Genomic DNA, 16,123 nt, shown 5'->3' with positions numbered 1-16,123 from the left:
CTTGTCTTAAGACCCCCTCATGGGCTAACGTCACTCCCATAGCACCACCCCTGGAGCACACATGCTAGCTGGCGAGAAGTTGGGGGGCTGGTTGCAAAGCCACCCCTTCTGGTTCCAGACCCAGAGAGGTGTGGCTCCACACTGCCCCAGAGCTGGGGGAAGGGCTGCGTCTGCGGATAGCTTTCCTTGCTCTTCCCCCCCCCCCCCCCCCCCCCCATCAAGGCCAAAGCTGAATCCCCAACACTGGGGCATGGACTCAGGGCCTGAGCACTGTCCCTGGCTTCTTTTTGCTCAAGGCTAGCACTCTACCACTTGAGCCACAGTACCACTTCTGGCTTTTTTTTCTATATATGTGGTGCTGAGGAATTGAACCCAGGGCTTCATGTATACAAGGTGAGCACTTTACCACTAGGTTCCAGCCCCATTTCTTACTGCTCCGGGGAAGGCTTAGAGTCCCAGGGGCAACTTAGAGCAGAGCTAGGGGAAGCAGATCTGGGGCACAGGCGCAGCCTGAGAGCCATCACAGGATGTGGTTTGGGCAACTGTGGCCTAACCTCTAACTAGAATCTTTATTCTCTTTACTAGTTGGGATTGCAGGAGTGTGCCACCATATTAGGCTTGTTCATTCCTTCTTTTTTCCCAAGAGATAAATTGAGGACAATCCTTCCTTTTGTGTTTGGACCACTTTATTTGGAGGTCACCATCAGTCACCAAGACCTTTGGCTAAGTAAAGGACAAGGGCACATGCCTTCCTAGGCTCTCCATCCACCATTCACATGATTGAGCAGCTACATGGGTATCAGGATCACCTGTCACAAGAGCCTCCACGAAGCCAGTCTCCACAGTCTCTAGCAGCTATAGACGGGGCCAGCCATGAAGGAAAGCATCCATTTGGTGGGGCCTAAATGGTCCTGTTAGATGTGTTCTGTCACCCTGTCCTTTGCAGATCATCTCATCAGGGAACCAAGAAGCATCTGTACCATTTTTTTCCCTCCTGTCATGGGGCTTGAACTCAAGGCCTCAAACTCTTACCTAGCTTTTTCCACTCAGATGTTCCTCTTCCACTCAAGCCATGCCTTCACTGCTGGCCTCTTGCTGGATATTTAGAGATAAGAGTCTCATGGATTTGTCTGCCTGGGTTGGCTTTAAGCTGAGAATCTCAGATTCCGGCCTCCTGGAACTTTAGGTGTACCCAGCTCTGCTGCCTTCTGCCCAAATCTCTCTTCCCCCAGGCCTGGAAGGTTCCACAGGGAATCCAACATAACCTTGTTAGAGCTTTCCTAGATCTTCAGGAAGTTCTGCAAACAGGGCTCAGTGGGCCTCTCTGAGCCAAGGATCGGCCTCAGTGAGTGGTCACAAAGCTAGTCAGAAGAAATGTACTTGAAATCCAGCCTTCCAGGACTGCTCCTTGCCCAAGCCCTGAGTCTCAAATGGTAACACTGCCAAGTAGTGCCTAGGGTCTTGGGATCCAGCCTAAGAGATGGGCAGCATGCTAGGGAGAAGGCTATCTAATGAACTCTGACCCCACATAGGTCATGTGTCACTTTGACAAACCCTCATGGAGAGATCTCCATGCACCCATGGCTCCAGTGCTTCACAATATCCTCCTGTGGGATACCTTTAAGGTTGGTGCTGCAATCATTACTTCAGTTTCAACTGAGCAGACAATCTTCATGGCATGCCTGGGGCCCTCAGTCCCCAAAAGACAGGTACAAGGATGCATAGCACCAGCGATTGCAGAAACAAGCCCCCACACACCAAAAGAGATTAGATAGACCATGAGGAGCAATACTTGAGCATTGTGATGTGGTCTTTGGCATAAGTGATCCAAGATCAGCTCCTCCACTTAATTGGGCCCATTCATGTTTTCCATGAAAGGATGAGTTTGCTAGAACTTTTCTCTTGTTGTTGTTGTTTTACTGGGACTTGAACTCAGCAACTGCATGTGGCTGTGTGCCGTCCCTTAGCTTTTTCACGCAAGGCAGTGAGTGCTCTACCATTTGGGACATAGCACCACGTTCAGTTTTTTGTTTAATTGGAGATAAGAGTCTCCCAGACTTTCCTTCCTGGCTTCAGACCAGGATCCTCAGATCCTCAGATCTCAGCCTCCTGGGAGCTAGAATTACAGATATGAGCCACCAACACTCTACTGCTTCTCCCTTTTTCTTTTCTTTCTTAGTCCTGGGGCTTGAACTCAGGGGCTGAGCACTGTCCCTGAGCTTCTTTTGCTCAAGGCTAGCACTCTACCACTTGAGCCACAGCACCACTTCTGGCCTTTTCTGTTTATGTAGTACTGAGTAATTGAACCCAGGGCTTCATGCACGCTAGGCAAGCACTCTACCAGTCTCCTCTCCCTTTTGCAACAGCCATTAGTGTTTTGTTTTGATTTTTTTTGTTGTTGTTGGTTGTAGGGCTTGGACTCACTCAGGGCCAAGATGCTGTCCCTGAACTCTTTCGCTTAAGCCTAATGCTCTACCATTTTGAATCACAGCACTGCTTCTGGTTCTCTGGTGGTTCATCAGATCTCAGTCTCCTGAGCAACTAGGATTACAGGCGTGAGCCACCAGCACCTGGCTTTTTAGTAGGTTTTATTAAGCTGTTCTTACACATATGTATCATATACTTTGACTACTTGACCCCCACTGCCATATCCTTTCACCTCTTCCCCCTCTTACTGGTCCCCCTCCTCACTCATCGAAGTACAGTAAACATTCCATAACAATTTCCACTAGAAAATGTGTTATTTGATAAGTTTTAATAGATTTATAAAGTTGTGCAACCAACCAACATCACCATTAATTAGACAACTTTTTCATCACCACAAAGAGGGTTTTTGTAATTAGATCCATTATAGGATTGTGTCCTCCCGATCCTGGCCTCTGAAGAGCATCACTCTACTTTCTATGTCTGCAGATACTCCTATTCTGGATATTTACATAAATGGAATCATACGGCCTCATCTGTCTGGCAATGTCTTCAAGGTTCAACTATATTGCATCCTATGTCAGCATTCTGTTCTCTCATAGAAAATTATATATATATATATATATATATATATATATTTTTTTTTTTTTTTTTTTTTGCCAGTCCTGGGCCTTGGACTCAGGGCCTGAGCACTGTCCCTGGCTTCTTCCTGCTCAAGGCTAGCACTCTGCCACCTGAGCCACAGCACCCCTTCTGGCCATTTTCCATATATGTGGTTCTGGGGAATCGAACCAAGAGCTTCATGTGTAGGAGGCAAGCACACTTGCCACTAGGCCATATTCCCAGCCCGAAAATAATATTTTTTTATATGGGCATGTCACATTTTGTTTATTTGTTCTTTACCAGTCAATAGACATTTGGATTGGCCATCATGCTAGGAATTGTGGGTGCAAGTTCTTCTATGGACACGTTTTCAGTTTTCCATGTATATCTAGGATGGATTCTCTGAGTCAAATGTGGTGTGTGTGTGTGTGTGTATCAGGGCCTGAGCACTGTTGCTTAGCACCTCAGCCATAAATTCAAGTTCTAGTACTGGCACACACACACACACACACACACACACGCACACCTGATCCACGTGTTACAGTTTTTCAGTATGAGCATAGTGCACTCAAGGCTGCTTTTTTTTTTTTTTTTTTTTTTTGGCCAGTCCTGGGCCTTGGACTCAGGGCCTGAGCACTGTCCCTGGCTTCTTCCCGCTCAAGGCTAGCACTCTGCCACTTGAGCCACAGCGCCGCTTCTGGCCGTTTTCTGTATATGTGGTGCTGGGGAATCGAACCTAGGGCCTCGTGTATCTGAGGCAGGCACTCTTGCCACTAGGCTATATCCCCAGCCCACTCAAGGCTGCTTGTCAGACTTTGTGAGTAAAGGGAGATGCCTGGGAATGTAGTTGGCATGCTGGGGCTGGCAGTGCCCCATAGAATCCCCCATCAAATGCAATTATGGAAGCATGCTTGTTCTCTGCCTGCACATCTAGAAAATGGAAGGAAACACCACCCCTTTGGGAGAGCTTGTATTGGGCTACTGGTGGGATTGCAGCTATCTTGTGTGTCTGATGCTTTCCTCCTGTCCCCTAAGTCCCACAGTGAATGTCACCAAGCCTTGTGGGCCCTCCAGTGGAAGACTGCAGCACAGGATGCATTCAGGGCTGGCAAGCAGGGGCCCACCCCACCTGCCCAAGTGCATTAGTGTGAGGAAGTACACTGTAGCCATCACTGAATGGCAGCATCCACCACCACAGCAGGGTGGGGGCACAGCTTCCTGTACTTCCCCACCTACCCACCATGGTCCCCAAATACAAGTGCCACCTTCCTCCCTGTCTGTCTGTTTGTAGATGGTCCTTTTTGAGGCCTGGGGTGTTTGACCTTCTGTGGTCAGCTTGTGCATGGCAGGTTGTGTGGGGGATGAAATCTGAGGGTCTCATTGTGGCACCTCAAGCTCTAGCATCTGCTCAGGAAGTCTTGCAAGCACCAGCACCCAGAGAAGTGGCACAAGGAGAGCCCCAAGTCTTGGGACTCACACAGATATGCACCACCACTCAGATGTGCTTGCTTTTACTTTGTCTGGAGGTAGAAAAATTCAGAGTATTCCAGAATTTTAATTTGAATAAGCAGAAACATCTGTTCCATTTAAATCCTCACTGAGCTGGTGGAATAATCCTGCAGCTGGAGAAAGGGTAGAAATCACAGGGCCCTGTGGGTGCTGTGGGATTAGTCTCCAGGCTCCTCCTCTCATACATTAACCTCTGCTACTTCCTGGTGCTCAAGAATGAGAATAGACCCCCAAGCATGCCACACATTCTCTGCATGAAACCTCCAGCCGTCACCATTTCCCTGCCCTATGCTGGACTTAACCTTCGTTCCCAAGCAGGGCTCAACCCCTCTCCCCTCCGAGATCCCAGGTAGGACTGGGCATGGAGGTGACCTCATGGGGCCAGCAAGCAGCCTCAGGAGGTGAAGCAACACGGGGGTGGGGTGGGACAGAAGCAAAAGGGTCCCAGAGAGCAGCTGGAGGCTTAGGAAGCCAAGACAGTCCAAATGATGGTCACCAACAGCTGTGTGTGCATGTGCATGTGTGTGCATGCATGTGCACATGTGCACACATGTGTACGTGTGCTCCATGTGTGTGTGTGTGTGTGTGTGTGTGTGTGTGTGTGCTGGCACTGGGGCTTGAACTCAGGCAGGGACTAGATGCTGCCCCTGAGCTTGTTCATTCAAAGCTGTTGCTCTACCACTTGAGCTCTGCCACTCCAGTTCTCATTTCCTGGTGGTTAGTTGGAGATAAGAGTCTTACATTGGGTGTACTCTCATCTGGCGCTGTCATGGGCAGGGGTGGGACGTACAAGTACCCATTTACTTGGTTCCCTCTTCCTCTCCCCATGCTGACACACTCACTCACAGGGTGGGGGTGGGAAGGCCCTCTTTCCCTGCAAATATATATATTCTCACAGACCTTCCTGCTCCAGCTGGCTTTGAACCATGATCCTCAGATCTCAGCCTCCTGAGTAGCTGAGTAGATGTCATAAAACAAGATCCCAGAATAATGCTTCTGAACTTTTTCAATCGTGAGCTGGTTTGAGATAAAAGGCTGCTGCCTGTGCCTGTGTTTCCCCTCAATTCCTAGAATCCCTGCCAGGCCTCAGGGCAGCTGAGCATAGGGACGTCGCCAGCCAGAAGGCTACCAGTCCCAGGGATGGAGACAAGGAGTCTTGGGATATCTACCTGCAAGGGCTTGTAACCTCTGAGGCTCATAAGCACTGCAAAGAGGATTGTCAGCTATAGACACCAATCCTAGGAACCAACAGTCTAGAACAGTACTATTTCACAGAAATAGAGATGGCTCCATATAAGGAATTCAGAATTTTATAGAATCATATTATAACCAAAAAAAGCAGCAAGGAGTGCTGGTACCTCCTATAACCTCAGCATTCAGGAGGTTGGTGAGGAGGATCTGAATCTGAGACAACAGCAAGTACATAGCAAGAGTCTATTTTCAAAATCCAAGGGCACAAGGCGTAGCTCAGCGGCCAAGCACTTTCCTTGTAAGTACAAGACCCTGGGTTCAATCCACAGCGCATGCACAGTGCATGCATGTGTGCACACACACATATGCAGACATGTAAAGAAACAGATAAGCTGAGCACCAGTTGCTTTACACTAATATTCCTAAACTACTCAGGATGCTGAGACCTGAGGATCACAGTTCAAAGCCAGCCCAGGTGGACAAATCTTCAAGACTCTTCACTCCAATTAAACAGGAAAAAGCTAGAAGTGGAGATGTGATTCAAGTGGTAGAGCACCCTTGGGGGGAAAAAAAAACTAAGCAAGAGAATGCAGCTCTGAGTTCAAGCCCTAATAATAGGCATACCACACACATATACATATACACACATACACACACACACACACAGAATAGACAAGAGAAACATAATCATGATCTATCCAAAATACTACCATTTCAGTGTGTAACCAATATTAAAATTGTGACTATTTATATATTTTTTATTTTTTTTGCCAGTCCTGGGGCTTGAAATCAAGGCCTAGGTGCTATCCCTGAGCCTCTTTGTGTTCAAGGCTAGACCTCTACCACTTGAGACACAGCGATACTTCTGGCTTTTTCTGAGTAGTTTATTGGAGATAAGAGTCTCACAGATTTTCCTGCACAAGATGGCTTTGAACCGTGGTCCTCAGATCTTAGCCTCCTGAGTAGCTAGGGTTAGAGGTGTGAGCTAATGGTGCTGTCTTGTATTTTTTACTGTATTAACATTCACAATACATCTTAGTCTGCTTGTACTACACACCCAATGCTCAGAGCATGTCTGCTGAGGCACTCACCACATGGCCCCAGAGTGTTGGAGGTCCACAGGTGTGCAGCACGTATTTCAGGAATGTATGAATGAGTAAACACATGCAGGAAGAACTCTTAGGAGAGGAACAAAAAGGCACTGTGTCTATGTGTATCTGATCATTCAAAATAATACTGGCTGAAATGAACTCCAGGAAGTGGAAACAAGATGTTTTTTTTCTTTTTTGCTGTTTTGTTTTCTTTTCTCTCTGTTCTGTTTGTTCATGTATATGTCTTTGAGGAGGCACAGAAATGGAGGGACAAAAGATGAACAAACCAGTGATGGTACACTCTCTACACCATGTTGAAAATGAACTATACAACTTGTGGGTGGGTATGGGAAAAAGTGGGAGAGAGCAAGGAAATGGGTGACATTGTCCAAAAAGAAATGTACTGACTTATATAACTGTAACCCCTTTGTACATCACCTTTTTTTTTTTTTTTTTTGCCAGTCCTGGGGTTTGGACTCAGGGCCTGAGTACTGCCCTTGGCTTCTTTTTATTCAAGGCTAGCACTCTACCACATGAGCCTTAGCACCACTTCTGGCTTTTTCTGTTTATGTGGTGCTGAGGAATCGAACCCAGGGCTTCATGCATGCAAGGCAAGTACTCTACCATTAACCCATATTCCCAGCCCCATATCACCTTTATAAAAACAATTAAGAAATTTAAAAAAGAAATCTCTTACATGAGATATTTTGCGTTCTAAGCCATGTGGGTGTTTTTTGTATGAGTCTGTATCCATGTGATAGTTTAATTAAATTAATGTGTCATGTTTGAAAAAAAAAATAAGGAAAGAAAGAATGAACTAACTGCCAAGTTCCAGAAGGCAGAGAGGATGCAAAGACAACTCATCAGTGATGGCCACCAGGGGGTGCGAGAGCACAGGTGGACAGGCTCTGGAGCCCTGATCATGTGGGGTGTCCAATGGAGAGTCCCAGGCTGAAGTCTCCCAGGCCTCTGGGATTGATCCCCAAAGTCCACATCTGCTGTGAATCCCTTTCCTTTTCTGTGCTGCAGCCATCGCCTGATGAAGATGGATGGGGGCACACTCACCTGGTAGGAGCAGGTAAGGGGGCCGCTGAGGTTTCTCCTGATCACTCAGGAAGATACGAGTCCTTTCACTCACAGTTCTGAGGACTGGTCTCCACCAAGCTGAACAGCTGAATTCTAGAGCTGGGGCATGCCCCTACACCCCAAATAAACTGAAGTGAGGAAGGGCAGGTAAAGGAAACATTTATACATCAAGGGCACATCACAGGAAGAGGCAAGTGAAAAGGTGGAAATGGAGGAAGAATTTAGGAAGGAGCAAGTCCTAGTCAAAAGCTATTGCTCATTATCTCAGGATGGTAAGGAAAAGCCTGGTCAGGACAGGAGTGTGTGTGTGTGTGTGTGTGTGTGTGTGTGTGTGTGTATGCACACTGGTCCTGGGGCGGAATTCAGGGACTGGATGCTGTTCCTGAGTTTTTGTTTTTGTTTTTGTTTATAGCCAGTCCTGGGACTTGGACTCAGGGCCTGAGCACTGTCCCTGGCTTCTTTTTGCTCAAGGCTAGCACTCTACCACTTGAGCTACAGTGCCACTACTGGCCATTTTCTATATATGTGGTGCTGGGGAATTGAACCTAGGGCTTCATGTATATGAGGCAAGCACTCTTGCCAGCAGGCCATATTCCCAGCCCTTGTTTCTGAGATTTTGTACCACTTGAGCCACTGATACACTTCTGACTTTGGGTGGTTAATTGGAGATAAGAGTAATGGTAAATGATCTTGGGTCTGGGTGTCATCAGAGAGAGACAGACAGACAGACAGACAGACAGAGAGAAAGGAGGGAGGAGATAGAGATTGCTACAAGGCAAAGAAAGTTCCCTTTCTAGAGGAGAGAGCTGGGAGGCTTACAGTAGATAAGGACTTGGTGAGTAAGGCAGGAGAGCAGAGGGGGTGGACTTCAGCAGAGGTCAGAGGAGGACTTGGTTGGTATGGTGGACGAGCAGGGAGTGGGTCTCCAGAGTGGAGGCAGAGGAGGATGTAGGGGACCTCAGACTGTTGTGTACCAGATACCCAGGTGGGCCTCAAACCCATGAAAATAGTTACCAGCACTCAGTCGATTGGGCTGGGAGTCTTTATTTAACTGTGCACAGCGTCTGCTCACTACCACAAATGGTATGGATGGTGACAAACAGCACCAGGGCCAAATAGGGCTGGGCTTTTGTTTATTTATTTATTTATTTTTGTTAATTTGTCTTTATTGTGGTTTAGGATGGGCATTTATTTATCTATCTATTTATTTATTTATTTATTTATTTATTTATTTATTTATTTATTTATTTATTTATTCCAGTCCTGGGTCTTGGACTCAGGGCCTGAGCACTGTCCCTGGCTTCTTTTTCGCTCAAGGCCAGCACTCTGCCACTTGAGCCATGACGCCACTTCTGGCCGTTTTCTATATATGTGGTGCTGGGGAATTGAACCCAGGGCTTCATGTATGCAAGGCAAGCACTCTTGCCACTAGGCCATATCCCCAGCCCAGATACGGGCTTTTAAAGGCAAAAATGACATGTACCACATGCAAGTGGTCATGAGGTAAGAATCACGTGTACCATATGCAGGTGATAGTGCATGTAATAGCAATCAGACATATAGAAGCAGAATTGTCAGTTAGTGATCACAAATAGCTATTCCGGTAGAAAAAGAAAAAAACTCTGGCAAATAAAGCAATGAACCATTTAAGAAACCAAAATACTCTTTCTTTGTTTAATTCTTGGTTCTGGGTGTAATTGGTATTTACTGAGTACCCATTTTGCTTCTTTAAACCCTGCAAATGGAGTAACAATTATGCTTGATCTCTCTCCTTTCTTTCTTTTGCAAGGGTCAGCAGCTCTAAGTCAAGTTGCTTTTGGCTCCTGTTATTCAGCTTAGGTTTGTCCTTCCCCAGGCCCACTACCTTGTCTAAGCCTGCCATTTCTAGGGACTCAAAAAAGGGGTTCCCCTACACCTTTTACTTGGTTTCCACATGACCCCTCCCCTTTTCATTGAGAAGTGCTTAAATCAGTAAGAGTAAAATAGAAGGTTCAGAATTCAGGCCAATGGTGGTCATGGTTTACTGAGGCCAGATTGTGGTAGGCAAACAAATCAGTTTTCTTTGACTCTAAGTTAGTCAACCCGAGAGTCTTAAGGTTAAAATGCAGGCATGCCAATGGGGTGTGTCTGGGAGACGATTTGGAAAATTTGGTAGGACTACGGAGCCTGTCCTGCTGCTTCAGGCGTCCCTGAGGCTTTGGGAAGGCAAACTGAAGGAGCTCAATAATTAGGAAAGGTCGTCCCCAAAGTTCCTAATTAAAGGGTGTCAGAGGAGGATCAGGAATGAATGAGACTATTGGAGTCTCTGGGAGTCCCCCACAGAGAGGAAAGTGGGGGACTCCTGGAGTCCCCAGGTCGGTGTCTGGGCGCCTCTGCCACAGACCCGTCTGGTTGCCTCCTCTGAAGGCTTTTAGGTGCCTCCTGCCTGGAGATCAGAGTCTGGGACCGCTGAGGGAGAGAGAACAGGGGGGAGGTGATGCCTTTTCTGGGTTTACGCAGGGGGCCAATAATACCTCAAGCCACATCGGCAAGGCCTGCACGGATTATAGAGGCAAAGGCCACAAGGTTGGTTCAGGCTGTTTAGCCCAAAGCATGCTCAGCTGGCTCTGTGCTCCTGATGGAGAAAGGCCTAGGAAAGACAAGGAAAAAGGCTTAATTAGAGGCGGCCAGGAGGCCGGTGGAGGGACCCAGTTATTCCTGACGCTTTTCCTCTTCCAGGTGGAGGAGAAAGGAAAAGGAATAGGCCGGACTCCATTGTCAACAGGCGAGGACTGTTTATTGAGGAACAACGAGGGGCACAGACCTTCCTGCGGGTTTGGAGGTTGTGCAAGGGGGTGAAATTGGGACCAGGCTTATATGAGGTCTGAACAAGGAGGCATAGGTTATTGAAAAGCACCACTAGGTCTAGCAAGTTGGGGCTTTTCTGTTTGGCCTACAAAGGGTTGTTTACAGGTGGAATATCCTGCCTGCATATCAAGGCAGGTTCCCACACTGAGGTACAGCCTGATGTCTGTATGGGCCTGAGGCAATAGGGTGGGGGTCAATCCTTCCTTTGTCAGATAAGGCACTTGAACTCAGGGCCTGGGCACTGTCTATGAGCTTTTTTGCTCAAGACTAATGCTCTACCACCACTTTGAGCCACTGCAGCACTTCCAGTTTCCTGGTGGTTAATTGGAGATAAGAGTCTCTCAGACTTTCCTGCCCTGGGGGCAATCCTCAGATTTCAGCCTCTGGAGTAGCTAGGATTATAGGCGAGAACCAGTGGAGTTAGCCTGGTAGGATGCCACCCCTCTATCCTCCAGATCACTGGGCCCAGCCCCTCCCCCACATGACACCCTCTGCTCCTCCCAAGAGCCTCTCCCTCCCCTTATCTTCTGATGAAAGGCACTGGGTGGTTTTCCTCTTCATAGATGCCAGGGACGTTCTCCTAGCTACTCTGGTTTGTTTCCCACCCAACCTTGGATATTGGCTTTGTTTATTTATTTATTTATTTATTTATTTATTTTTTGCCAGTCCTGGGCCTTGGACTCAGGGCCTGAGCACGTCCCTGGCTTCTTCCCGCTCAAGGCTAGCACTCTGCCACTTGAGCCACAGCGCCGCTTCTGGCCGTTTTCTGTATATGTGGTGCTGGGGAATCGAACCTAGGGCTTCGTGTATCCGAGGCAGGCACTCTTGCCACTAGGCTATATCCCCTGGATATTGGCTTTGTATTCATCTTTCTAGGTGGTAGCTCTGGAGGGGTTGGCGGGGTAGAGTGTGCTCCCATGCACATGCCTGAAATTCCTCCAGGTGGTCTCCATCCCAATAAAGCCTGCTGCTGAACTCTGAGGATGCCAGGGAATCTCTCAGGTCCCCTGCCTCAGTCAGGCTCACCTTCCCAGAAAGCCACACTTCTGAGAGGCTAATAAATATTCATAACCTAGCTGAATGCCACACTGAGTGGAAGCCAAAAGCACTCTTGCGATGGTGGATGGTTCTCAAGCTGTTCTTTCTTCCCAATCTGAGTATTTGAACCCAAGTGTAGAGCTCACATTATGCCCCACTTAGGATGCTTCCCTTGCAGCTTGGTTCTTCAAGGCAGGTACTAGTGCCTTCTTTCTCAAAGGAGGGAATCAAGACCTGCAGAGCAAAAGGAAAAGCTGGACTTCTGGGCTGGGAATATGGCCTAGTGGTAAAGTGCTCATCTTGTATACATGAAGCCCTGGGTTCGATTCCTCAGCACCACATATATAGAAGAAAAGCCAGAATTGGCGCTGTGGCTCAAGTGGCAGAGTGCTAGCCTTGAGCAAAAAGAAGCCAGGGACAGTGCTCAGGCCCTGAGTTCAAGCCCCAGGACTGGCAACAAGAAACAAAACTAAACAAAAAAAAGCTGGGCTTCTCTGTCGTCCAGTACCTTTAGGCCTCGACTCACCAGAAGCCTGTTCATATATATATATATATATATATGTGTGTGTGTGTGTGTGTGTGTGTGTGTGTGTGTGTGCACATATATATCTTATGTGGGTGAGCCACAACTTTCTTTTTTTTAATTAAATTTTGTTGACAAGGTGATGTACAGGGGGGGTACAGTTACATAATAAGGTAATGGGTACATTTCTCATCATATTTGTTACACCCTCCCTCATTTTTCTTTCCTTTCCCTAGTGAACCACGATTTTCAATGAAGTCTTTTTTTTGTTGTTGTTATTATAAGGTGATGTACAAAGGGGTTACAGTTACATAAATCAGATAAGGAGTACATTTCTTTTTGGGCAAAGTCATCTCTTCCCTCGCTCTCTCCCAGTTTTTCCCTCCTGTCCCCATCTACAGGTTGTATGGTTGTATAGTTCATTTTCAACATAGTGTGCAGTGAGTACCACTGCCGCATTTGTTCCTCCTTTGTCCCTCCATTCACATGCCCCTTTTACCATCCCAAACACAGATAAAAGGCCAAATAAGACAAAGAGAAAACAAATTGACAAAGTCTTCAAGAGTGCATTAGTTTATTGACTACTGCCAAAAATATGAGAAATACTAGAATTTCCATTATGATTATAAGTAATTAACAAAGAATTTAATTATCTGTGTGTCTATGTGTGTGTGTGTGTGTGTGTGTGTGTTTTCCAGTCCTGGGACTGAACTCAGGGCCTAGGTTTCTGTCCCTGAGCTCCTTTTGCTTAAGGCTAGACTCTACCACTTGAGCTACAGCTCCACTTCAGACTTTTTGTGGTTAATTGGAGATAAGAGTCTCACAGACTTTCTTGCCTAGCCTGGCTTCAAACCATAGTCCACAGACCTCAGCCTCCTGATTAGCCAGAATTACAAGTATGAACCACCAAGTAACTTTTTTAACTTTTCCAGTGCTAGGGTTTGAGCTCAGAGCCTTGTACTCTACCTTTTGAGCCACTTTGTCATCATGATTTCATTTGGAACAGCCTGTGTTTGTGCCTGCTACAGTGACTGGAGCCTAGAGTCTGGAAGAGGGGTGGGTAGGGACAGAAAGTAGCTCAGCAGAAGTCAGTCTGTGCCAGTGTAAAGGCTGCTTTGGTGCTGGGGACTGTGGCTTAGTGGTAGAGTGCTTGCCTAGTGGGCATGAAGTCGAGGTGCAATTCCACAGTACCACATACACATGAAAAGCTGGAAGTGGTGCTGTGGCTCAAGTGGTAGAGTGCTAGCATTGAGCAAAAAAGAAGCTCAAAGACAGTGCTCAAGCCTTGAGTTGAAGTCCCAGGCTTGGAAAAAAAAAATTGGAATTGTGTTTTACTTTCCGTTGTTTTAAAGTGCAGAATTTGTGTGTGTTCATGAAAAGACCTAGACTTGGAGCCAACAAAAGAGAGTTGCCAACAGCTGTGTTGGCTTGGTAGTGACCACCCACTAATCCAGGCCATCAAAGGCCAGACTGCCAGCTGCCACCCAGGTAGGAGAAGCTCAGGCCCCAGGACTCTGATGGGGCTCTGTGTAGCTCCAGCCATAGCTGCTCCAGCTGGTGCTCAATGTCATCATGAGCTGCCTTCGCTGAGCCCTGCCCAAGTGCAGATTTGTGAGCAAAATCAGTGTGATATGCCTTTACTTTTATTACTCTTTGTGTGTGTGTGACAGTACTGGGTCTTGAATTTAGGGCTTAGATGCTGTTCCCTTAGGAACAGTGTTTTTTTTTTTTTTCACCCAAGGCTGGTGCTCTACCACTTGTGCCACAGCTCCACTGCTTGTGCTTTGGTAGTTGATTGTTGATAAGAACCTCACAGACTTTCCTGCTCAGCTGGCTTTGAGCCTTTTCAGATCTCAGCATCCTGAGTAGCTAGGACTACAGGCATCACCTACCCTGCACCTGACTATGGTATTGGTTTGAATCACTAAGCTGTTCTGTTTCATTTTTTGTTGGTCATGGACTTGAACTTGGGTTCTGAGCTCTGTCCTTGAGCTCTTTTGCTCAAGGCTAGCACTCTACCACTTGAGCTACAGTGCCACTTCTGGTTTTCTAGTGGATAACTGGAGATAATCATCTCACTGACGGGGCTGGGGATATGGCCTAGTGGCAAGAGTGCCTGCCTCGTATACATGAGGCCCTGGGTTCGATTCCCCAGCACCACAGAAAACGGCCAGAAGTGGTGCTGTGACTTAAGTGGCAGAGTGCTAGCTTTGAGCAAAAAGAAGCCAGGGACAGTGCTCTTTGCTTCCTGGGCTGGCTTCAAACCATGATCTGAGGATCATAGCCTGCTAAGTAGCTAGGATTACCTGCATAAGCTACCAGCTCCTGGCAATCAACTAAGTTGGGTTTGTGTGTGTGTGTGTGTGTGTGTGTGTGTGTGTGTGTGTGTGTGTGTGTGTGTGTGTTTTGGTTTTTTTGCCAGTCCTGGCAGAACCCTTTTCAGGGAACGCGAACAAACCACCTAAGAAACCCAACATCTCCCCCAATCTCCCCCAGCGCTTCTGAACCATGCCAGAGGGAGGGAAGAAGCTCATTGTGGTGTTTTTCTTTAAACCCAGAGGGCACTCAGTCTGAGAAAGAATATTATGAATATACCTTGGCACTGGTGGCTCACACCTGTAATGCTAGCTACTCAGGAAGCTGAGATCTGAGGGTCATAATTTGAAATCATCTCAAGCAGAAAAGTCCATGAAGTTCTTATCTCATTAACCAGCAAAAAAGTGGAAGTGGAGGTGTGGCTCAAGTAGTAGAATGTTACCTTAATTAAAAAAAAAAAAAAGCCAAGCAAGAGAAAGAAGTTGTCGGGAGTGCAGTTCAAAGGCAGCCCAGAGAGGAAAGTACGTGAAACTCTTATCTCCAATTAACAACCAGAAAACCAGAAGTGGCACTGTGGCTCAAGTGGTAGAGTACTAGCCTTGAGTGAAAGAGCTCAGGGACAGCACCCAGGCCTGAAAACGGAAAAGAAGCAGCCTTGCCTGAGCCACAGTTTACCCTTTCAAGCTCTGAAACAGAAAAGCAGCCATGCTTTGGGAATGAGGTGTAGCCAAGGCTTTGGGTTGATGGGCTGTGCCCGCTGGGTGGCCGGCTCCATTTCTGATCCTGAGGAAATCCATCTGCAGCTGGTGGCTTAAGAACAGATGGTCTGGCTGGGCCTCTGATGGTGGAGACAGCAGGACAAAAACTGCAGGGAGTCCAGAGGGGCTGGTCGCAGCCACACAGACTACGCACCCAACCCAGACACTCTGCACATGGGGTGTGGGGGGGCACAAGTGACCAAAAAGACCAGGGCTGCCTGGCAATCTGGACTGCAGAAGCAATTAAAGCTCAAAGGAGGCCTGAGATGCTCACAGGCAACATGGCAGGGAGGGGCTGCAAAGACAACCCTGGGCCGTGAGTAGACATGCACAGGTAGGAACAGCTCTGCCAGGAGCCCAGGTGGTAAATGCAAGGTGATGGCTCCTCAGTAGGTGGTGTGACAGGGTGAGCTGGCATTAGGAAGCACACCCCCACTCTCCGGGTCTCTTGTATATTGCATGTTTAGCTGAAAAAAATGACCATCATAGCTGAGCCTCTTAGATGAGGGGGAGAAATGCTTGTGACACAGTGTTGATCTTCATTGAGAAGCATGTGTGACCCTAGACTGTCCCTAAAGTGGGGTGTCCAGGTACAGAGTGGGTACAAAGAGTCTGGGTTCACCAGCTTGCTGCAGTCTTGAAGCCAGTGGTTCTTGGCTTCCTTTAGTCAGATCCACATCTGCCTTGAACCTTGCTAGAACTGCATGAATGGTCTGTGTGTGTATGCACACAGGTGG

Source organism: Perognathus longimembris, chromosome 2 (assembly GCF_023159225.1).
Source record: "Perognathus longimembris pacificus isolate PPM17 chromosome 2, ASM2315922v1, whole genome shotgun sequence".
NCBI lineage: Eukaryota > Metazoa > Chordata > Mammalia > Rodentia > Heteromyidae > Perognathus > Perognathus longimembris.
This window is presented reverse-complemented; position numbering follows the sequence as displayed.